This window comes from Homalodisca vitripennis, chromosome 2 (genome assembly GCF_021130785.1).
Source record: "Homalodisca vitripennis isolate AUS2020 chromosome 2, UT_GWSS_2.1, whole genome shotgun sequence".
NCBI lineage: Eukaryota > Metazoa > Arthropoda > Insecta > Hemiptera > Cicadellidae > Homalodisca > Homalodisca vitripennis.
Window position 1 is genome coordinate 45128304 of NC_060208.1, and position 24982 is coordinate 45153285.

Here is a 24982-nt window from a genome sequence, read left to right on the forward strand (position 1 = left end):
AGGAAGGTGAAAGTGCTTGTCGTGGTCATATTCTTTGCACTCGATAACTGCAATGTTGTACTTACACCACATATCAGATTCTTTAGGACAGAGTTCATGACGTGGCTCATTGTTACTTGACATGACATGAAATTAAGTGGCCCAGACTGCTTTTTTTCATATCATTCAGGCTGTGACAATTCCTTCTTATAGCTAGGCCATAAAAAATCTGAAGCTTTTGAACAGCTAAATCTGTTAGTCGATTTTTTTCCCGAAAGCGGCTTACCATCAGCAAGCTTTGTGTTCTTTGATTTCTGTTTCAGTGTACGCAATCAAGTTCACGTTCTTTTTTGAATATGCCCTATACACTCCAATTTACTTATTTTTATATCCTCACCATAGGGCATATACTGAAAAAAAATAACTAGTAGCACTATAAAAAGTAAAATGATGCTAAACACAAATGTTGTTGCAAATATCTGCTAAAAATTACGTTGCAAGCATACATTCAAATAATTTTCTATCTAATTTAGAGCTTTATATATATGAAGTGTTATATATCACTGGAAAGAGGAATTTCTAGAGAATAATAATCAATAATAATCAGAAAATGTATAAAAAAAAATTATTTGGCGTTTGGGGTGCCCTTAAGGTATTTAACTAACATATAAATAATACAGTCAAGTTTCAGTCATGTCACTACTGTAATTTTATCCACAAATTCCAAAGTGTAGTATATTTTATCTGTTACTACGCTAATAAGCTATATAGCGTGTATACAACAATTTTAATTTATATATTTTTATTTGAAAAGCGTACCTCTCCTACAGAAGGTTGCGAATGAGCAGTAGGTACATAAAAAGGAGTTTAAATGTCTCATCATTTGGTGGGGTCATAAGTTTTTTGCTATATATGTCTTTAATATGACCTATTGTACCTTTTTCCCTTCATTTAGTTTATAATTATCTGAAGTACTGTACAGGCTGAGTTGTGTATGATATATTTAAAAATTTGTATTCACAGGCAAGTATATTTTTTAAGTTAATGTTATCTTAATTGATATTAACGTTGTTCATGATTAATAATTATTGTTGTTATGTGAGAATGAGCGCAGTTTTATACTATTGAATACTCTAAAAGTTTGGATGAGCATAACACAATTTTTTCAAATTATAGTGGTAGAACAACGTGTGCAGTGTAAAGTTATAGCGTAAAGTAAACCTGGGCATACTCGTTAATTATTGTTATACTGGGCGGAGGGATCCAAAGATGATAATATATCATTCCACTGCACTATAGAAACAGAATGTACACGAGTTATAGATCCAGGAAGTGAAATGTTATTCATAAAAATCTTTTTAATTGGGGCTAGTTGAAATATATTATTTTCTTTAAAAAATATAAATTTCTTAAGTCATATATGAATTAAGAACATGTCACTCTCTGAAGCTATAACTCATTTAAAGACTAAAAAAATGTTTTATATCTTCATCTTCAGCAGTTGACTTTGAGCCTGATTATAAACGTTCTTAAATTTCATATTTTAAATGTAATTTGGCGGAGTGATCAATTGTTTCATCTTTTCTGTATCTTGAAAGTTGTCTTAACTATGTATTTAAATTAAAAAATACTTTTCATGCTCAAAATTGGGCCGCCTTAAGACGTTCACCTTCTGTACAATAACCTTTGAGAACTCCGCAAATGAAGCAAAATTACAATTTAGAACTACCTTTAACATTCTGAAGGTTTTTGCTGCCTCCTTAACGGAAACATTATCAATATACAAAAGTAATCTATATATGAGTAGCCCATATGCAAAACACGTTATTTCCAGTTTTTGTAAATTTCGGGAAATCACAAAAAACTTCTGAAAGAGTTTGTTTCTATAGTTTTTACCAAATATTTAAGAAACATTAGATTTGTTATTGATATAAAATTATATAATGTCACATTATTAGTTAATAAGATATTTAACAATAAAGTTTGGAAATAACTGGTTTTGAATCTGTAAAGTGTTATTAACAGGTTTTGGAACTGTATGATCAGCCATTTTTGTACTTATTACAGTTGAAAAACCTGTTATTTATTGGGTAATGAAATGAAAACAAAGGAAATTGAGTTGAAATATTAATATTAATGTCAAATAATAAAACTTACAGGAAAAAACTTTTTAAAAACTTATTTTTTCTAAATAAGGATCTCTGATTCTTCAAGAGACAGAAAGTGGGAACAAAACAAAAAAACATAACGATAACATCTGGATAGTAATCATTGGGCAAAATTGGTATTTAATGTTTGCCATAGAGTAAAAATCTAAATACACACACAATAATCTATATTTTTATTATAAAATGTTAAATTTTAGAGTATTTATACATATTACACCAAATTGGAAATAACAGGTTTTGGATTTGTTTTCTGAGATGGCCATGTTACTCTGATAGTTTTTAACGCACTTTGCAAATCAAAACAATGGTAGATGGAATTGACGCATTTTGGAACTGGCGCATTTTTGTTATGCAGTGGAAATAACGTGTTTTGGAAATTTGAACAGTTTTCTATATCGTTTTTAAGACGGTAATGGCGGGTTTTTACACTTAAAAACACCATATTCTGATAGGTCTTGATGAACAGAATTCAGGGATACCAATATATCAATTTCGAAAAAAATGGAATTGATGTGTTTTGCATATGGGTTACTCAATGTGCATTTTATATTGATCGAGTACAAGATCTGTGCTCTTGCACGGCAATCTAGTTAGTACTTAAAAGACGTTAGATATAGTTTATTTATATAAGGCTACACTATGGTTTGTCAATGTCGACGTTAAATTACAAAAAGTGCTTTGGGCAATGGGCGAAATTATATTGTCCCAGCCACAATTACTCCATTGCTCCTTTCTCCTCTAACAATTTTTAACTGTCACCAATACCACAATACCAACCGGAACGTTATTATAGATGTAGATAAAAGAAAGATATCGATTAATTTTAATAACGTCTCTATATAAAAATGGGAAAGAATACTAACAATACTGAGAAATATTACTCACCTTTATATTCAGGAGCGATAACACTAAGATAGCCGAACTGAAGAAACCAACAAAATATAACATACGACCCATCCTCACAGGAAAGAGAAATTACAACGAGCCGTTTGATGATGTCACCACCTGCAAACATTAAAATGTTTTTAAGAAACAGCATGGTACTTATAATTAAGATTGCAATCCATCCCTGCACCTAACATATCCTCTCACTGGTCAGTGAAACCGGATAGTAGAAACCACAACAAAATTCCATGATCTATGGTATCATAAGCTTTTTTAACACCTTACTGCATTGGAGAGACCTTAATGTTCAATTAATGAATCTGTATGTCAAAGTTTACGATAAATATTATGTCTTGTAATTATTAGGCAAGCCAGGTACCAAAATTGGAGCCATGAGCCACTCCTGAATTGATAAAAACTCCTAAGAAACTCACTTAAGATTTCGTTCGTTGCAGTATGTCATTTCCAACGGCATGATTTGACTCAACGAATAAGATTGGTAGAAAATAAAAAGCCTAAGGTATCCTCAGACATTGCAATATCTGATTTTATCAAATACTTTTAGAAGTCAAGGTTGCAATCTAATTTCTAAACCACGAGAAGATCCCTGGTAAAAACGGCGGTATATGTGGGAAGTCGACCTTCATGTTTATATTATTTTTTCATGTTTCAGTAATTCCATTACAATCTTGGCAGAAAAAATGTTTACATTGTGCTCTTTCTACTGTGGTTGTAAATAATAGAGGTTTTGTGTAATTTTAAGTATAATATTTTGTAGGGTTGTTTAATGTAACGACTATCATTTTTAAGTAAATATAATTAAGTCAGTACATCGTAGTCAATTCAATTGTGCACCTAAAGAGAAAATGAGAATATCTCTTCACCTATATTACACTATATTTTGTAGTCTAGGTGTCTCTCTGATGAAGACCGATGGAAAGAGTTCGCTTTTTGGATCTCTTCAGATGAACGTTGACTCCAGGTTCCAGGAGTCAAGTCAGTGATAGCACCAGATTTAATATTCTGCATTAAGTGTAAGGTGAAATGAAATATTAGTAAAGAAATGAAATAGAGTATGATAGCTATTTAGCTAAGTTAAAACTACTACTATAGCACATTACCTTCCACACACAGACGGCTGGAAGTAACCACTGCTGGTAATATACTAACAGTACAAGCACATAAAGAGGGGTGACGTGAAACGTCTATTGTCTTCCTTCAGTTCTGCAACAGTTGATGTTATCACCCATCATCTTGTACATCAATCTTTAACGACACTCAACATTCCTCGTTCCAGTTCATAATTTTAACTACTATAGCAATTAGATTCTGAGGTATACGTTTGGATCAAAATAACATGTTTAGTTATACAAAGACATTCTGGAAAATATAGTGTAATGCTAAAGAATTAAACAAAGATATGTAAACTATATTGTTAGTATTATGTTTAGTAGTGATTTCGAAAAATCAGTAATTATATTAAGGTTTTATTCGACACGGTACTGATAGTTTACTTATTACGCTATTTTATTATTTTTTGAAACCACTTTGACTGTGGAGTGTAAATATGGCAATATAATATAATAAACTCAATATAATAAAGTCTCTAGACCTCAAGAACAGACTAAATATATTTAGAAATCGTCAGTCACAAATCAGATTCTGATTGTTGAATAAAGTTACAAATTATATAAATTTTAAACCAATTTAAACTATTGAAAGCAATCTTAAGCAGCATTTGCTCTCCAGAGCAATAACAAAGTAGACGTACCACAAGGTAGACAAATTTATAGAGAGTATTTTGCATTAGTAACAAAATTTATGGTTTAAAATAACTTTTATAAATTGTAAAATGTTAGCTTTTACTGAAATTTGATTTAACATAATTTTCTATTACTATGAAAATAACAGAATAACAGTAAAATAACAATAACAGCTCGTTATCAACTCGTTATCTGACAAAATCCATTATAAAAGAAAGATTGATTGAAACTTGTACGTAAACCAATTTTTATTTCACCTAATTTGTCGTTACTATAAAAATAGATCACAATTTTCAATTTTAAAGACCTAGAGAGTTTTATATTTTACTAAATGGTTCTCAAGAAAATTGTATTTCAGATTGTATTTGAGAATTGAGAATTCTATGCTATGAGACTCTGTTGCTTGTCCAAATGCAAAATGAAAAAAAAAAGTTGTAATTGTGGAGTATAATTTCATTGAATTTTAAATAGTTGCTTTTTTGCGAGTCCAACAAAACTTGAGAGCCAATATGATACATGTTTGGTAAAACTCTCTGAAACACCAACACTGGTCGAGTCATTAAAACAATGATCGTACCCCATTAATTTATCTTTTACATAGGTCAAGTTTTAGCTAATTTAATAATAGACTTTTATTCTGTTTGTCTACAATAAAAAACTAAAAATTAAACGTTGTAGTCAAATATTAATACCCTTTCATTCCCTAATCCACTTATTAGCAATAAGTATACTTCAAAAATAAACTTTTACCTATACTACTCATAAACGTTAGCCTACTGGTTCTTCAAATTTGTTTCTTCAGAATAATGTGTTTCCGTAAGAACAATCAAATAAAGACAATTGAAACAGAAATTATTAATTTTTACTCTTTTAGGGAGTAAATCGATTCCAGAAGAAACGATGTCATAATTCTGCCAAATGATCACATAACTTCCAGAACATTAAGTTTTAATCGAGGAGTTAGCCTGCTTTTTTTATCTCTTATTTCATTTCTGAGTGGGAATCCAGAGGAAATTATATTTCAATATCGCTACGTCTGGGTACACGACATTTTGTTCGACAGAAATCTAATTTTTGGGAATATTTAAAGAAGTGATTCTGTTTCGATAAGATCTTAGAATGTTGAGCCAGAAATTGAATAAAACATCAGCGAGGAGGTAAAATTTAATTTATTCTTTTTAGGTTCTGTTGTAATGTACGGGTATAATAATATATCACTCGTATTATTAACGAAAGTATTAAAATTTAGAGTACGTAAACACTAAAATAATCAATTTAATGCATGCCTAGACGTTTTGTATGCAGTATGAATATAATCCTGCATAATACATGTAATGATTTAAAATTATTAATAGCCTTAATTCAAAGAATCTATACTTCTAGTGTTTTTTAGTTCATAAATTTGCCTTAAATCTAAATATTTTAAAATGCTAAACGATTGAGATATTTAATAATTTATTGTCAAATTCATCATCTGAAACCAAATACCGAAATAACAAAAAAACAAATTGAAAGCATTGTTGCAGCTACACAAAATTTCTTAATTTGTCCGCTTGAATGCGAAAACTTGTGATAGATTATTTGATTGTTAAAAAATGTATAATAACTCTGACTTTGACCTCAATACCAGTTACAATTCTGCAGTGAAATGTTGTAGAATTATAAACGGATAAAACTGTCAGAGTATCATTAGAAATACTTTTGGTATGAAAATGTTATTAGTGTCGTTTTATTAGCAGTATACCCACCTAATCTGTGTGATCCTTGCACAAGCATGTATAGAAACAGGTAGACTAGATACAAAAAAGGAAAATTTAGATTCTTTAAAAAATAAAAACTTTGTAATTCTGAGTTTATCATCAAATTTAACCATACGTTATAAGATGAAGACGTGTTATGATTAACTGAATTATACTATTTTTAAAAAAACCTCACTTAAAAGTAATGTAAAATTATTTTCCAGAAGGTTTCACTTCTTACTGGCTTATACCATTCAGTTTGAAACTTATGTTCAGGAGCAAATGGACGAAGAATGGAAATAAAAGGGTGGATCGATAGGTCTAGTCTACTGTGGAGAACGACTGCTGGAGAGGGTGGAGTTCCCTTAGTGTTAAACGCTGTTGCAAGATTAACCATGAGAGAGTGTCCTCTCATGAACGAGCTGGCTGGATGAGGCTGGAACAGAAGTGGTAGTATACCCTTCTACCAAGAGGACCAACTGAGATACAGAGCCCTTCATCACTCGTATGGTCACTCGCTTAAACTGCGACACGAATATGACGACACCGATTAAATATAAGGCAATTACTATATCAGACCTATATGTCGTCCATCCTTGTCCACTCAGAATCGTGGAATTTATTATTTTGTTGTGTTTTATAGTTGCTTAGATAAAAAGAGATTTATACGTGTGTGATATTCAAACCATTCTACGAATTCCTGGCTGCGTTGTTTGGACACTCATCACATGTCTTGACGTGGATATCTGAAAATTAACGACCCATCACTTTACACTGCAGTGACGTCTTTCTGTGTATTTCTGACAATACAAAAAACACCAGGGATGTGTCACAATTTCCTCCACAGAACCAAGGAAGTATCACAAGTGTTCCATCCAGGGCAATAACCATAGAATGCAGGGCCAACCGTAACATTTAACATCGAATACCAGCACACATTGGCCTAAAGGCAAACGACACTCACTCACATAACGTAGGTCTGGTGGGAAGAGTTGATTAAATATGAATGTTTAGCTTCCGCGCAGTGCAGCATCTCAAATCCGATGCTGTTCCATTCTTCTATCAACAAATTGTTTACCCAATTAAACAATGAGAGCTACTCTTCCTATAGATTACACTTAGTGTTGTGGTCTAGGTGTCTCTGATGTCGATACGATGCAAAGAGTTCGTTTTGAGTGTTATCTTAGCTGACCTTTTTGGATCTCTTCAGATAGACATAGAATTTTCATTCCAGGAGTTAAGTCTGAAACAGCACCAGATTTCAGAAACTACACTAATCGGAAGGTGAAATGGAACTGAACTCATCATTCGCAACACTTCCTCGTCAGATCTCTGGTTAACGTATACCTTTCTTTGTATTGCTTACATACATGATTAAGAGTTTCAAAATTAAAAAAGGATACTTGAGTACAGGGCTCTAGAACAGGAATCTTGTAGTAGTGTACCGAGAAACAACAAAACCATCCAAACAGGCGAACAACAGGAGTTGGTACTATTAAAATTAATTGGGAAGGGAGTTAAAATGTAAATCGTTACACAGGTCGTTATTTCACTCAACGACTACAAAATTGGACTTTTTATTTGCATCAATTAGTGGGAAATGAAAATTCTTGAAGCTAAATATTTATCTTCTCATAAATACAGAGCAGACTCTTTTTTATCAGCATTACCATATCAAAGAGCATATTGCAAGCATTTCCCCGTTACTGTTTTATATTATATTAGCAATACGATATTACAATGAACTATAGTTTTTATTCACTCCTACGCTCCCCCATAAACACCAGATATAATTTAATTCAGTTTTAGTTACTGAAGTACTCTAATAATTTATTCACAGTTTAATACATATTTTTATGTTTATAAAAACTCTTCACTACATATATTTAGCCTATGAACAACTAATAATCTGTATTCGAGTTCTAAAATAAATGTCGCGTGACCGGCTTCGCTGAAGATTTATGTAAAATTTTAAGCCTGTTGGTCAATTTGTTCACGAGACAAAATTTGTTCTAACAGAAAATTAGTATTCACTACTTACATCAAGGAACGTATACTACACTATACCGAACTGTATCGTGTCCGTGCAGAAATGAGTTTTATGTGAAATTTCAAGCCTTTGTCCAATTCTCAAGATATCCTTGTCCCCACAAGGATAACAATTAAGCTAATATTCACCACCATTGAGCTCTGTTTTTTCGTCATAGATAACGTAGATCCTTGACAGAGCGGCTGGATAAGGAGCGAGCTCTGCGGGCCTAAGCCAAATCTTTTCCTAGCCTGACGTAACGTGATAAACAATCCCAGGTTAGAATCCTAAAGAGTAGAGGAGGTTTTTTAGTGGGTAAACCCGTTTTTAGGGGAGTCCCACACTACAGACTGGCCACCTGTAATTGCATTTTTCCTGCCTCTCCCTCAGAAAAAAAACAAAAACAAAAAGAGAACGTAGAGACAGACATATTGAAGATAAATTTTACAATGTCCCTTAGTGATAAGTTTTGTTAAAAAACAGCCATTAAAGTTTTGGATAATCAGAAAGGATTAATTATTTCCTTCTGATTCTGAACAGCGTATAATATCCTAATGCTTTATGCAAGGCGAATAAAGAAGGCGAAGGACAGACATGTACCCCGACTGTTGTCATCCCAAACTACTGTCTAAAGAAGTTGAAAAAGGCAACCACCTAACTCCTTTACAATCTCTACTAAAAACTGTAAGCATCATACCATTGAAAAATCTAATTTCTGTTACTCAAAAATCACTTTTGTTACATTGGTTTTAAGGTTCAATATACGGTTGTTTAAATAAACCACAATATCTATTGCATATAATTCTTAATATTGCATGAATTTTATATTATGTTTTTAGACAAAGTACTAGAACACGCGAATATCATGATGAAATCATAATTTTGAATATGTGAAATTACACTATTATAAAGTTAACGGAAAAATTACAATTCATTTGTTTAAATAACGCAGTAATTATTTTATAAAATCAAGTGAGTTTTCTTATAGTTGTTTAACGGTGAAAAGAAAAGAAAATACTTTGGTAGACTTTTATGTTCAACAGAAACGTTTTGTTATTTTCATGTAAGGAATCACTACGGTTATGTTTGGAACCGTACACACTATGAGCAGAATGAGCGTTGTAAACTCTGCTATTGTTACAAACACCGTAAACGGAGAGCTCGTTAAAATTAGTAATTACCTTGTTACAGTTGTAATGTGACTGTATAGTTAATGAACAGAACAAACGAGATAGTTTGACGTGTGCGAAGGTAAAATCATATGCTTTGCAGTATCAATCAGGTTCTATTGATATGGTGAAAAGAACTGACAATTTCAGAAGCAGCGTCACTAATGAGGTTACACAACCTCACCTTCTCAAACAGTTCTTTTAACGGAATTGAATCCAATCAGTGTTCAGTCAACGTTACGAATGGCATTAAACTACCAATCTTACATGTTCAATTATAGCCCCTTAGGTATCTTTCAAACTTGTTATTTTTTTAAAGCTGTGCGATACAATTATTTAGTCAACTGAAAAAGAAATAAAAACAGAAGTGGGAGCTGACAAGACTAAGGACTTGTTTGAACACAACTAATGTGAAAATTAAAATAAACTTAACTCTGTTGGAGGTCAAGGTTTCTTGAAGCGGAAGGTTGCGGTGTTGTATGACAATCACTGACCTCAGGAAAACTTGAGGGTCGTTATGGTGTGGAGTCCCTTAGTTGTCTGGTGAGGCCAGTGGTTCAAAGATCTTAGTGCAAATTGAAAGCAAATGAACGCGTGTTGCACAACATCAGGGTTGCGGAATTAAATACTGCGTCTATAAAACAACTTATGGCAGGAATGATTACGTATTTTCCTCACACTGGCAGTACGTTCTTGAAGGAAACAGGGTTTTCCGGAGATTTGCCATCGTTCAGTCAAACAAAAAATCAATAACACTACATTTCGAGATCTGCAATCTGATCTCTTCTTCAGGTTGCAGATCTCGAAATGTAGTGTTACTGATTTTTTGTTTTACTAAACGATGGCAAATGTCCGGAAAACACAATTTTCCTTCGCAATCCTTCCATCGTCAAAAATAAACTTCTAATAAATAAACGTCTAAATAAACACAGATTACTTTCTTGTTGGTTCAGTGGAAGACCTCGAATTTTTAAGCTCGATATATCAGATTTTTGTGCTAGTATTATTTCGTGGCAGATACCCATACTCGAAGCTAATTTAGTTGTTCTAAGACATATTTAATTATTATCCAGTCGATTTGTTTTTCCACGTTTATAATTGTTAAATAGCACAATGATTTTGCATAATTATTAAGTTAAATATTTTGTAACTCGCAACTTTTGCTCTATAAATAAAGGAGATGCTAAATACTTAACTCACACTCAGCTAAAGACCACATTACTTTTAAAAACAAGTTTATATTTGATTAAAAAAAGAGATACAGTGATGGATTCCCAGACGTTTCTTGGAATGTAAAAATTATATATAATTTTCATTCAATTTACTTTGTTCATTCTAAAGATTTCTGGTGACATTTGACACGCACACACACACACACACACACACACACACACACACACGCGCGCGCGCACACACACGCACACACACAACGATTCCTCTGGGGAAATGTCACTATAGTATATAAAACAATTTTTTAGTGTTTAATATACTAGTCTCATAATTTAGCTTTTATCCTAGCTTGAAAGAGTCGAAACATGTCTTATTTATTGCAAGTATTAATTCCTTAACAAATGAAACATATTAAATATTGAAATTCATAACTAAGTTTTTTCATAACTAAGACTTTTGATCTTAAATCGCAAACCTAGGAATTAAATGAATGTGTTAAAGTGTATGCTTCTTCTCTCAGAAATTTATGGAACCTCAGTTTAAAAATACGTAACATAATTTTGATACATAACCGTAATTCTACGGGCGGGTTAACATCTGTCAGGTCTGGCTCCAAGTTGGCGAATGATATTAGCTTGTACATTTTTAAAGTTTTAAATTGTCTCCACCATTGTATAGGTATGAAATTAGTAGTAACGATTTAATTACATTTCAGATTAACGCATTTAGAGCCAGTTCTATTGTGAAGCAAACCTTGGGAGGTTATACTTAAAAATGTTAGGTTAAATATTTGTGGATTAACTCTATTCACGTCAGCGCTCCTGAGTTACAAGTTTCTTTTTAATATTATTCAGATAACCTTTTAAACGATAACCGGATTTCCAGAACATTAAGTTTGATAAAAGTTTAACTTCCACTCTCGTCCTCTTTTTATCAGACTCTGAATTCATCTCTAGAGGAAATTAAAACTTTCATCTCATTGGTTCGGTTCTTTACTTGAGTTTCAATTTGATCTAAAACTTTCAAGTTCATTTCAATAAATCATATTTTTTAGAGCAGCATTCCCACAATTATTAAAGTTATAACTACAGTAAACTGTATGGATTCAAGTACAACGGAATGAGTCTCACTGTAACGTAAAGAATAACTCACATAAATACCAAATGTAAAATTTTAATATGTTTAATAAATCGCGTATGTACTATCAAATATTATCTTACACATCCTCATAAACGAACAAAATATACATTTTCAGATATAACACATTAAAGGAGACCAGTGTTTGTATTTCGATTTGCAAATGTTCTGTTTGATATTGTAATGACAGCTTCAGCCTCGCAGAGGTCATGAATATTTCATTGTTCTCATTCTTGTTTCTCTCTAATTGATAAAGTTGACATTGAGGAATGAGTGTTGTAATTGGTGTGTCTTACCGCTATAATGAAGTACATGTGAATGATGTATAGTTTAAGAAACAAAATCAAACAATTAAATTATTTTATATAAGGCATAAACTGCACATTTCAGATGTTGAAAAACGAATCAAACTGCAGTTTTCGATTTATCTAGTTTTAGTGAACAAACTATCAAGTGATGGTTGTGTAAACCTTGTTTTTTAATACTTATACATTCTTTCTTCAATTAAAACCTAAAGATGGCTAACCACAATCTTTTTGTGAAGGTTAATCGTACTTTGTAAAATGTTATATAATCTATGAATCTGAATACAATATAAATAAAAAATGTACACTAATTTTCCATTGGGTAGGCTATGTATTAATGAACCAGAATTGTGTTAGAATATATCTCTCAATATTTTACTAAGAGTGGTCTCAAGTAACTATATTATGATAGTGAAATTGGTTTTCGGTGGTAATAGTCTGTTTAGATATTTAAACAAAATGTTGGTTATAACCGTTCAAGATATGATTTTTGATGGCAGGAAAAATATTTAAAAAGTTGTACATTTGAGTCATTATTTAGTGGTGACTTATAAGATAAATGGTTATGGATTTTTAGAGTATTTAGAGGAAAGATTACTGGAGAAAATGGCATGTTTTTATAATTTAGGCAGTTAAACGTTTATTTGAAACATGTCATATGCCATATGTTGATTTGAAATCTTGTATTTTAAATGTGATTTCCTTCAGTCATTATTAATTAATTATTTCACTATCAGAAGGAATAATTAACCCATATGTACATACTGTACAATTCACATTTTTACATTCAATAGTTTTTATTTAGGCCTGGTTATAAAATTTTCTAGTTTAAATCCCGATAATAAATTTGTCGGTGCTATGATTATAAAATTAAAAAAAAAATGGGACGAAGAAGCTCAAAAAGAACCTTTACATTGGTTTCAACATCAGAGACACCTATAAATAGTTGAAGAGGCAGTCTCAATGTCACAAACAACCTTTAATACATTTGTGCGAATATTAATTAAACCCTTAATTTGTAATTCAAGAGCAGTGATTTAAATTACTAAAGCAATTAAATGATGGGAGTCACGGATGTCATTAACTTTGCAAGGGAAATTTATACTCGACAAGCTGTCCCACTCTGTTTTCATTGTTTTAATTATCAGAAATTTAAACTGTTTATAAACGAGCCATGCAGTATATCGCAATTAATTAATAAAAAATCCATATTTGTGCTGGGTTATGAGAAAAATTTATCATGACTTATTATTGTGTTTTTCATCAATTTAAAAAAAAAACAAAATTTGTTAATATTTGCCACGAAGGCAGTTAGTCAAGCATGTAACTATCCCCATAAAAATTAGTTTTTTGTTCAAAAGTTATCATTTATTTTCTTTCTGGAATTCAATACGCTGTCTCCATTATTTTAGTTCTAAATATTTCTGCAAGCCTCTAATAAGTTAGAATGCAAAAAAATAATAGCTATAATAATAGCTATATACTTTGTAGTTATGGGAAATAATTATTGTCAATTATACAAGTTATACAAAGGATAAAAGTGCTTGAAACTGATAGATCCCCTTTTTAACAAATAAGTAGATTTAACAATAAAAAAACTATATTTACCTTAAGAACTCCGTCATTACAAGATACCTAACATCAGCTTTGGTTATATTGTGATTACATTTAATGAAAACTTGTGTTATAAGGAATTCATGATGCTGATTTCAACGTAGCATTTTGATTTTGACATACTGGTTATTATCAATTAAAAAAGTGTCACAATTCTAGTGTAAGGACACGTTAATTATTTACAATATAATAGACAGAAAAATACAAAATAATCTCTTGTTAAAGAATTTCATAGATATACGTATTGTTATGGGTAAAACGGGGAAGATAAATGGAAGTCGAGATTACACTTAATTTCAAAGGATTAATGAGATTCTCGTCACTGGGCACTAGCAAATTTTTTAATAACTTGTCACTGGCCTCTCTGAAAGGGTTATGAGAAGTTAAATCAGAAAGAAGGTGAAGTAAATAAATAACTCTCAGCCACAAAAAGCATAAATGGAGCGCTGTCTGAAAAACTATAAGTCTGTCTAAAGCGAACATCAACAAATAGTTACATATTAATATTTTACGTACCTACCTAATATCCTTAAAAAGAACGTAATAAGAAATTTGGGACACTTCTGTCCGATTATGAGGCTACCGCAGCTCGATGGAATCCCGTATTTCTTCGTGCCTATAACACAAAGTTTGGCTACTACCGATTATTGTCAACTACTTCCAGTCTACGTTATTTCTGGAGATGTAGAGGCGTTTGCCTTATTGTCCCGATCAAGGAAATAAACATTTATGTAAATTTGAAAAGTCTATTTTTTTTCTCAGATAGCTTTCTACGACCATTGTAATCTATTTTTAGAATACGATATTTTCTGTGCTACAGTAACGTTTGCATCGTTGTCTCAATTAAATTAAATACGCAAGTCTGAAAAGTCTACTCCCGGTAATTCTAATCTACTTCCAGTCTATGGTATTTCTTGTGCCGGTATCACTTAAGAGCATAAGACACATGTGTATCAAATTCCACTTTTCTAACAGTGGGAATATAAAACACTTCATATAAGGGTTGCAACCCTATTTTAGTGTCTTCGGGTTTTTAATCATAATGGAAATTCTTTTATATGCCTTTTGAGAGCAAAAGGAAAATTTCATTGTCATAGGCCTTCGGGAAATTGAAAAATAATTATATGGTTCTTCTACGAGTTGCAACGTAATTTAAACCTCTATGAATTGGCGATATTCATGAAAATGTTTTCGTATTTATATTTAAGTCGAGGCACATATATGTAAAATTTCATCTTCTTAATACATCGACATGCTAAAAACAAAAAATACAGTTATCCTAGGGGTTACAACCCTATTCCAACCGATATGGATAGTTAATCTGTATGGAAAATCTCTAATTTTTCTGTTAAGGCACATATGTGTCAAGTTTTATTATTAAAGGACATCGGGGAGCTGAAAAACAAAAATATAGGTCTTATAGGGTTGCAGCCCCATTTCAACCACTATGCATGTTTATATTTATAAAAATTCTTTAGTTTATGTATTTCAGTGATGAGGCATACTTGTACAAAATTTCAATTTTCTGAGACACCAGGAAGATGGAGAATTAATGTTGAATGGATAAGTGCTTTGCTTATTGTATATTGAGATTCAAAAATTGTGTAGATATCTAGATTTTTGTAGATTTTTAGACCATTAAGTTTTATCACGCTGCCTTTTTGGACATTGTCCAGAAACAATATATTACTCTTTTAATTGGATATGTTCTATATTTTATCTTCACACCTTTAACGGTTACTTTCACAAATATTATAAAACGGTACAAACTACGCAAATAAATAAAAAAAATAAAAGTTAGAACTCTTATTTATAGTGCCAGTGTTATTTATGTGTATTGCTGTTTTCCTGAAGTCTGTGACCTATTTTAGAATTGCCATATGTATGTTTTTATACACATTAAATATTATTAGTGTTATGTTTAAAAGCCAACAATAGAAATATAAACACTGGGGTTAGTGGTAACACAAAGCTACCAAGCTAACATTAATCCCTAGAACTAACTGCAGGTTAGGTTAGCCCTGGGGGCTCAGTTGCCCAACTTTGCAGAAGTAAGTTAGAACAGCGAAAAGTTACAACATACTCGCTATAGTAGGATTCTGTTATAAACTTGTTCGTTGTAAGATTTTGTTCCTTACCTCTAGTATATTTATACTATAATATCACTGCTGCTTTTCAGTAAACTGAGCTAGTATTATATTGGATTTGGAAACACATTTTCCAACAGCGTTAATCTCGTTTACTTGTTTCATTACATAAACTGTGCAGAAAATTAGTGATGATATTTAAGCAAATTAATTACGTTTAGTTAATTATTACATTCTAGTTATTAGAGTCTTTCGTATACGTTGAGATATTAATATAATACATGGCAGAAACATGAGGGGACTTTTATAAAGGAGCGACAGTTAAAAGTGTTTCATAACGTCTTTTGTTTCGCAATCGATTCCTGTATTCGTTTCAAACTCTACTAAGAGAGTTCTCTTAATCGTAAGTGCACAGTTATTACAGCTCATAGAAGGTTCTCAAATACTGTTTTTTTCCGTATCTCGAAAGAAAATACTTAAAAGGCCTATTCTTGTATTGGCTACTTTACAACAACTAAGCACTTTTGTACTTCATGAAAACCTGTATTATAATCATGAATACAGTGGAATTTTTCTTGAATCATACAATTTCGAATACAAAGTGATTGTCATATAAATACACGTTTTATTTAGAACAGGCAAAACTGTATTTTAGGAGACAAAGTTTAATCTGTTGGTAGAATTTATCGCTCAGTTTATCATCGGAAACATTCTGAGAACACAATATGTCGTTACCTACGCAACACAATTGTCGTACTCATGTTTGTGTCGTTATTGCATAAGTATGGAGCTTATTTTAACTACGGTTTATCATCGGAAACATTCTGAGCACACAATATGTCGTTACCTACGCAACACAATTGTCGTACTCATGTTTGTGTCGTATGGAGCTTATTTTAACTACTGTTTATCATCGGAAACATTCTGAGAACACAATATGTCGTTACCTACGCAACACAATTGTCGTACTCATGTTTGTGTCGTATGGAGCTTATTTTAACTACTTTTTATGATCGGAAACATTCTGAGAACACAATATGTCGTTACCTACGCAACACAATTGTCGTACTCATGTTTGTGTCGTTATTGCATAAGTATGGAGCTTATTTTAACTACGGTTTATCATCGGAAACATTCTGAGAACACAATATGTCGTTACCTATGCAACACAATTGTCGTACTCATGTTTTTGTCGTTATTGCATAAGTATGGAGCTTATTTTAACTACTGTTTATCATCGGAAACATTCTGAGAACACAATATGTCATTACCTACGCAACACAATTGTCGTACTCATGGTTGTGTCGTATGGAGCTTATTTTAACTACTGTTTATAAGTTCATTATTTGTAACATTATAAACAGCTTTTTATATACGGTATACACTAAGTTGACATAATAATGGATACAGAAACCTTCTCTGGTTGGTGTCAGGAACACCGTGGAGTCAGGGGTATGAAAACACTCCCGAGTCAATAGGGGACCCGGGGCCCCAGGAACATTTTTCAAATATTAGGTTTTAAAATGGTTATTTTATAATACTTTTGAACTAATAAATAGAGCAAGTGGTGTAAAGTGGAGGGTCAGCATGTATATAATTTTCAGTAAAACCTCTTTACTACCAATCAAGAGTAAGCTTTTACAGGGATAATTAAAATCTTCTGCAATAAATACAGTTTATATTAAGTTATTTAATCACTAAAACTAAATTTAATCATAACGTTAACAAAATATAAAAAAGAATAGTAAGTTTAAAATCACAAATAAAAACCAAATCTAAATCTTAATGCCTACTCTAGTACAAAATTAGGTATAGGTATCCTACTTTGGAATTTGACCACAAACTAAATATTAAGACTAAGATAACATGAGTTTGTCCCCCCCCCCCCCCACCCCCCCCCCCCCCCACCCCCCCCCCCCCCCACCCCCCCCCCCCCCCACCCCCCCCCCCCCCCACCCCCCCCCCCCCCCACCCCCAAAGGAAGGCAACACACGTGAAATTTACTAACTCCCGATACGAGAGGCAAGGGAAAAAAAAGCGATGCATGACTCATTCCCATGTTTCCTTGGATGGATACTTTTAATCCCTTAATGAGCTTAATTATGAGGTAAGGCTAAAAGCCAGCAGAGCCGCGGTATTCACAAGCTCGAATAAGCGGATATCAAAGTTGCGGCTAAAAAGCGCATAGTTGGATATGTGTTTTTTGATGTCGGTATTATCGCCTAGCGGTGTAAAACTTGGGCAAGTTCCTGAGAACGTCCTGCCGGTGGCGGTGCCGGGCTACGGTGGTGTTCAGAGTTCCACATATTTTTTCATCGTTTATGAAAAGGCAAACCTCATCTATGAGGCATCTGTTGAATTTGAAGTAGGTTTCTCTGCTCTTTATATGTATATATTTTTCTTTATCTAGGCTCTGGATCACCATGGCGTCCATGAATGGTAATTGGCTACAACCCAGAAATCTACTCTCCTACACTTCGCAAAACGAAATATAAAACAGCTAAAAATTGGTATTAGTTCACTTGTACTAGGTAACTTTAAAATCTATTACACCATTGGGTACGTATCAGATAATGTGTACTTTTGTTTGAAAACAATTCATATTACATTCATAAATGCTTTCACCTATGAGAACGGCGCCGGTAAAAAGCTATAATAACAATATATATCCTATTGATATGTAACTAAAAATGTATGTATAACCATTTTATCCTATTCTCAAAATGTAAGAAAAAAAATCTAATTACTTAGTATTCCTAGCTATTTAAAAATTTCCAAAAGATCCAATTAAACTATATTTATTAGTTTTTTTTATGCGTTTAAAACATTTATATTTTATGGACAATGTTGGAGTTTTAAACACTACAATTAAACTATGAACCAATAATAATTTTATTGCATACAATGAACGGTAAACAACGTTATTCATTGAATAGACCATTAACGCATTATAATGCCTTAGGAAGCATTATAATTGTGTTAAGCGAATTCCTATAGTCTTCGAAAATGGGCCACAATCTCACATTAAAGTGTTATTTAAGCAAGCTTTTCCTTACCCTCCGGCGCCAGTCAATGAATTGCAAATGCCCTTTTGATACCGAATTCAAATACTCCTGTTGTAGCCCTTCTTATTGCTGCTTTTGTTTTTATATCATCTTCCAGTCTTAAATATTTATAACAAAAAAAATACGGTGGTGATAAATTAGAGGGAAGCAACCACTGCCTACTAATAATACTTTTTAAAGAGTCGGTTGTCACCCACTTAGTATTTTGGGGGGGGGTATTCAAATTACAGATCTCAAAACGTAGTATTACTGATTTTTGTATCACTAAATGATGGCAAATGTCCGGAAAATCCTGTTTCCTTTACTTAGTAATAGAAAAACACGCTTCTAGTTTTGTATTCTTGACTGATTACATTAGTAGTAACACCTTCAGCTTTGAATGTTTATTTTTAACATGTAACTTATTAAATCAAATCATTTCTTAACGAGATTTGCGATTAATATTCACTGGACAATAGACAGTGCAACGTAACACAGTGACAAGGTAAACTAAAAGTGGTAGTATTGACACGTTGAACAAAAAAAAAATATATTTTCAATTACACAATAAAAGACAATATAAGATTTATATATTCAAATTAATTGATATTCCCCCAAAGGCTTTAACGATTTTATCTGGTACATACGCTGGCGTGAGCGAGAAACTACGATTAACAATGGGCTAAAAAGCTTATACTAACTATGAAAAAAGGGAAACCTCACATCTATATTTCGAAGTGTGGAGTAGAAGTGACAAATAGCAGTCATTTGCCACACGTTTACGGCAACGTCCAGTCCTGGATTAATGCAATATCTCTTCGCCTTCATTTACTTTAGTTCGCCTACGTTTAACGAACGTGATTGTTTTTTTTATTCATTGAAAATTCCACCACCACATTTACAGTTCTAACTAGAAAATATATGTAATGCTAATAAACATAATAATAAGTAATTACAAACAGCAAACCGTGGGGGGCCCGCCGGCATGTTCTTCTATTAGCTAATTAATAATCTATAAATATTTTAAGGGACTGTTTGTTAATTATGGTAACCACATCATTTTCAGTCAATAACTGAGCGTGAAATTCATCATTAAAACAAATGTATAACAACTTAAGTTATAAACTAGACCAACATTTCTGATACTGACATGATTTATCAGAGGGTTTCCTGAGACAAAGCTCCGTTTTTAAAGGTTATTGCAAGAAAAATAATGTTTTCATACAAGGAGTAATTATACTATGTGTACAAATATAAATTAATATAAAATACAAATAATATACTTCGTCAATCATTTTGACGATTGGTAGTATTTATGCAATACGACTCCGCCAGTATGACTTGGCAGTATAATTTGGCGATCTGTGGACTCAATGGTTTAACCCTACATCAACCAATGAAGTTTTCACGTCCTGTTATCACTTCCTTACCGCCTCAATCTGTGTTCCGCTGATTTTTGATAGGGGTCTTGATTATTCTGACCTTTGAATGGTTGGTTAGTGATTTTAAACGTATTCTTAGGGACCTTGAAGGCTGGTGGACTTTAAACTCAGACTATCAAAGTGCTATAAGATACTCTATTTTAGGATTTTGTGAGATGAGATGAGATTACCACTATCCTCTAACTCTTGAAACTTTATACATTCTCCTACCTATATTAGAAGCACACTGTTCTTATATCGGCTAGGGTGTGTAGTAGAAGATGGACCACCCCTTAAAGCATCCTCCAGAGAAGAATAGTTTCTTCTCAGGTTACGCTAGCGTTTTTAAATCATTCCTCTTGTAACCGGCATCCATCAAAATTTTAAGATGATGTATTTTAGTTATCTAGCCATATTACATAAACCCGCTTTCTTAAATACCTTTTCTTTACAGGGGCCCAAGTTCATGGTCGCTTACTCCTCTAACTCTTGAAGGTAAATTTTCCTTATGCAATTGATGCTTTATTTTTACTTTCCTTCTTTATAATATATTTGATAAAATTTTAAATTACAACACATGAGAAGAGTTTTATTATTCGTAATGAGTCCATAAATTATTGATTGCATAAACAATGAGTACTATAAAATGCAACATATAAAGTATTCATTTAATGAGCGTTAGCAAAACCTGGTCCGCTCAGAGGAGTTAAAAACATGCCATTTTTCTGTTCCACCTGTCTGGCATGATATGTCAAACACTAACTGATTTTATACACCGAAAGTTTGTATAAATCATTCATTTCTGGTAATAGGAAGTAATAAATTATATAATGGCGCCGGCAAATGTCTGCTCCTGTGTAATTTGCCTGATGGTTTGAAGTCACCACAAAGCCTAATCACAAAGGGAAAGCACCTCTTTGTTTTTCTAGATGTTATGAATTAGAAATACCTCTTATTCTTTTTGGACGCATGAAATATTATCCAGGTTGAGGAAATAAAAACGAGACTCAGTTACAATATTTTGTCTTTCTTTGCATCTAAATTTAAAATTAATAAAATATTTTTAAAATAATAATCGTTATTTTCACTTCAGTTATGTGGGTCTGTATGATGTGTTCATTGAACACATAAAGGCCTTAAACGAAAAAATGTCTTGTTTTATTGGAGTTTTTTGTTCCTAAATTAAGCATGATGAAATAACATTTTAAAATGGAATTTCTGAAGGTACAGGGTTTTGCAAGGAAGGCGCAGTGTTTGTTTTTTTTTTATTTTAAATTCTTCACACAGTAAACCAAACGTTTTTTTTATTTTTTTTTTTAAAAAAAAATAGCCTCTTGAAAAGTTGTAAAAAATACTACTAGAGGGCAAAAGTAAAAATAACGCCGCAGTAGCATCGTTTCCACTAATTGAAATAAAAGTATAAGGATATACGATGGTTGAACCAATTTTTCCATTTAACCCGTTGCTCTCATAAAACTTTAGATCAATAAAGTGATTTTAACATCCGAGGCAAATTGTTATTGCACTCATGTACAACTCTAGTAACTATAAGGATGAGGACTGGTTTCGTTAGGTATCACTGCATTTTCGATAAACCTTATTAAATGTTATTAGGGTATAGTATTAATCGATATTTTCGATTAAATTTAATAAATCTTCTGAACCAAATTCTATTTATTCATATCTTATCTCATTTTAAAGCCAACTATACTCTGAAGATACTTTTGTAAATTTCTCTATAGTTTATTTAAAAATTACATTGCTAACAAAAACATAAGAAATTGTCTTAAATCAGGTACAGCAAATTAAAAAACAGGAACAAAAAAGTCAACTAACAAATACACACTAGAAAGCAAACTAATATTATTTTAGTTCTGTTATTAAAAAACCCTAAATAACAAAATAATCTAAAATATATATGACGAACCTAATCTCAAGTAAGCAAATTGATACAGCATACGATTGACACTTTTATAAAAAATCTTGCAATACAAAAATGTTGGTGTGAAGCTTTAATCAACCATAATAACTAATCCTTTTTTATTTAAGTCCCAAGAGAGAAAAACATATTGTGCAAGATATTAGCAACTTAACTCAATCTTTTAGACCGCTTCAATGTGAATAATGGTGACCTGTCAAACAGACACATCACCGGATTCTTATTTTATTATATATATAGCCTTCAGTATACATAGTGCTGATTTAAATATATAAATAATTATTTAAATCTGATATAGTGTGAATATTAACATTCGTATACAAAATAAATTATTCGGTTTAATAATACAATATCTTTTTTTAAAATTAAATCCCAACCCCCCCCCCTCTTTTGTTTTCGATTACCAGGGATTATTCTTTATTTAGTATAATATCCAAATGAATCTTATTACTGCCTTTCAAAAGTTGTTCCTAATCTTTATTAAGAATAAACTATTATCTTTATAACAAAGTTTATGAAGATGTTATAGGAGAATCAATAAGTTGTAAATGGAGTAAGGTGAGAACCAAGAAGAACACTTCCTACTTTCAGTCCTACAGATCTAATAACCTATAGCTTGCAAATACTTTACAGGCTGCAAATGATTACCGTTTAATTTTCATATAAATTTATATATATATATATTATATATCTATATAAATATAGTATATATATATTAGGAATTTTGATAGTAGAGGAGGAAACACACAAACACAAACAGCATAGTGCAAGGAATTAAATTATCATATCTACAATAAAGTGAAAATATAGAGAGAGCATTAAAAGGAATTACCGATGTTTCATCGGTGGAGCAAAAACTTTCTATCTGAAAAAATATGTTCCAAGCCCGGCTGGACAAAGGTAAAATAATTTACTTAATAGGAAGACAATCGTCACTTATCGCTGTTTTTTTTTAAAAAAAACCCGGGGGGGGGGTTTTAAAAAGATTGTTGAAAACCGTAAACATGATGACATACCCACAGTCACATTTTAAACAAAACTCCAGTCAAATAACACGAAACAAGTGTTAACAATAGTTATGTCACATGCACCCTGAGATTCAATAACCTTATGAAAAGTCACAAGCCACACCAGAGTTCAAAAATAAAATAAAATAAAAGATTAGTTTTAAGATATTCATCTATAATAATACTCATAATATTACTTCATTTAAAGGTTCACAACTCGATTTTTTATACCAGTCAACCAAATGAAAATTCGTCCGGAAAGATTCTTTCACCTCCCCAAACTTAAGTGATAGAAAAATTAAATTTTTAAAAACAAAGATGAGCTTGAAGATCAAAGGGAAATTTTAGATTTATATTTACACTTAAGATATACCTGCAGATTGATTTACCTTTTAGTAGAAAAGTAATGTAAAATCGATCATGTAAAAAATACATGTGTTCGACATAAAGGAATAAACAGGAAAAATGTCATCCAATCGCTATCTTTTGTCTGGATGTGGGCCACAATAAAGCTGACTATGGCCAGATTGTACAGGAACATTTATCTCAGCCTTGGTATACCAACATGTTCTACGCCGTGTTTTAGTCATATTTTCAATCTGTACTGCTTCTTTATTCTTCTGGTTTATTTTATATTCTACTAGCTGTTTCCACCGCGGCATTCGCACGCTTTCTTTGTAAAGCCTTTGCTCGTGTACACGAGCACTTCTGGTTTCAAGTGAATTATATTGTCAACGGCCGATGTAAGAGTTTTACCTTGTTGGACACTATCATAGGCAAAATCTTGCCAATAAGTGTATGTTTATAGCCTGGATTGATACACGTACATGTACTTAATAATAAAAAAGTGGTGTAACATTTCCAATGCTATTAAGGGCCAAACATAAATTCATTTTAAAAGACAATATATCCATTAAAAACTTAGCGCATTCACATAGTGTGTGGTTATTGTACACAACCTATCTAGTAATTTGTAGTTTACAATGTGCAGAAACGCTATGATTAACCAAATTTGGTCTAGTATTCGATTACAGATAAGACTGCTGAAAAGGCCGCCCGGCAATGAAAACGATACAGCCATTTCCTTAATTAAGGCTTTTCTTCACACACTAGTGATAACGATGTTAGATCGTTCTTATCTGATAAAGTTTACAACCCTCCACCCAAGAAGTCTAAATTGGAATTAATTCTCATCATTAGGTTTTGATATGAAACCAGAAATATAGAATTTCCTGCGTCTTAAATGTTAACTTATTCGTACCAACTTAAACAAATTAAAGTGATATTATTTAATAAGAATGTATTAAAATGATGCTTTATGATTGTTTGTTTTTGAAAGGTGTTCTAGTTAATTGTATAAGGAATAACTTAACACAAGGTACAATAATGTCTTTATAGGAGTATAGACATTAAAATATAAATTTTCTAAAAATATTAAAACACACCGCACCGATTTCAATACTTAAAAATATGTAGTCCTTTTTACGATTATTTATCATAAATATTTTTAAGTTTTGTTTAGTTTG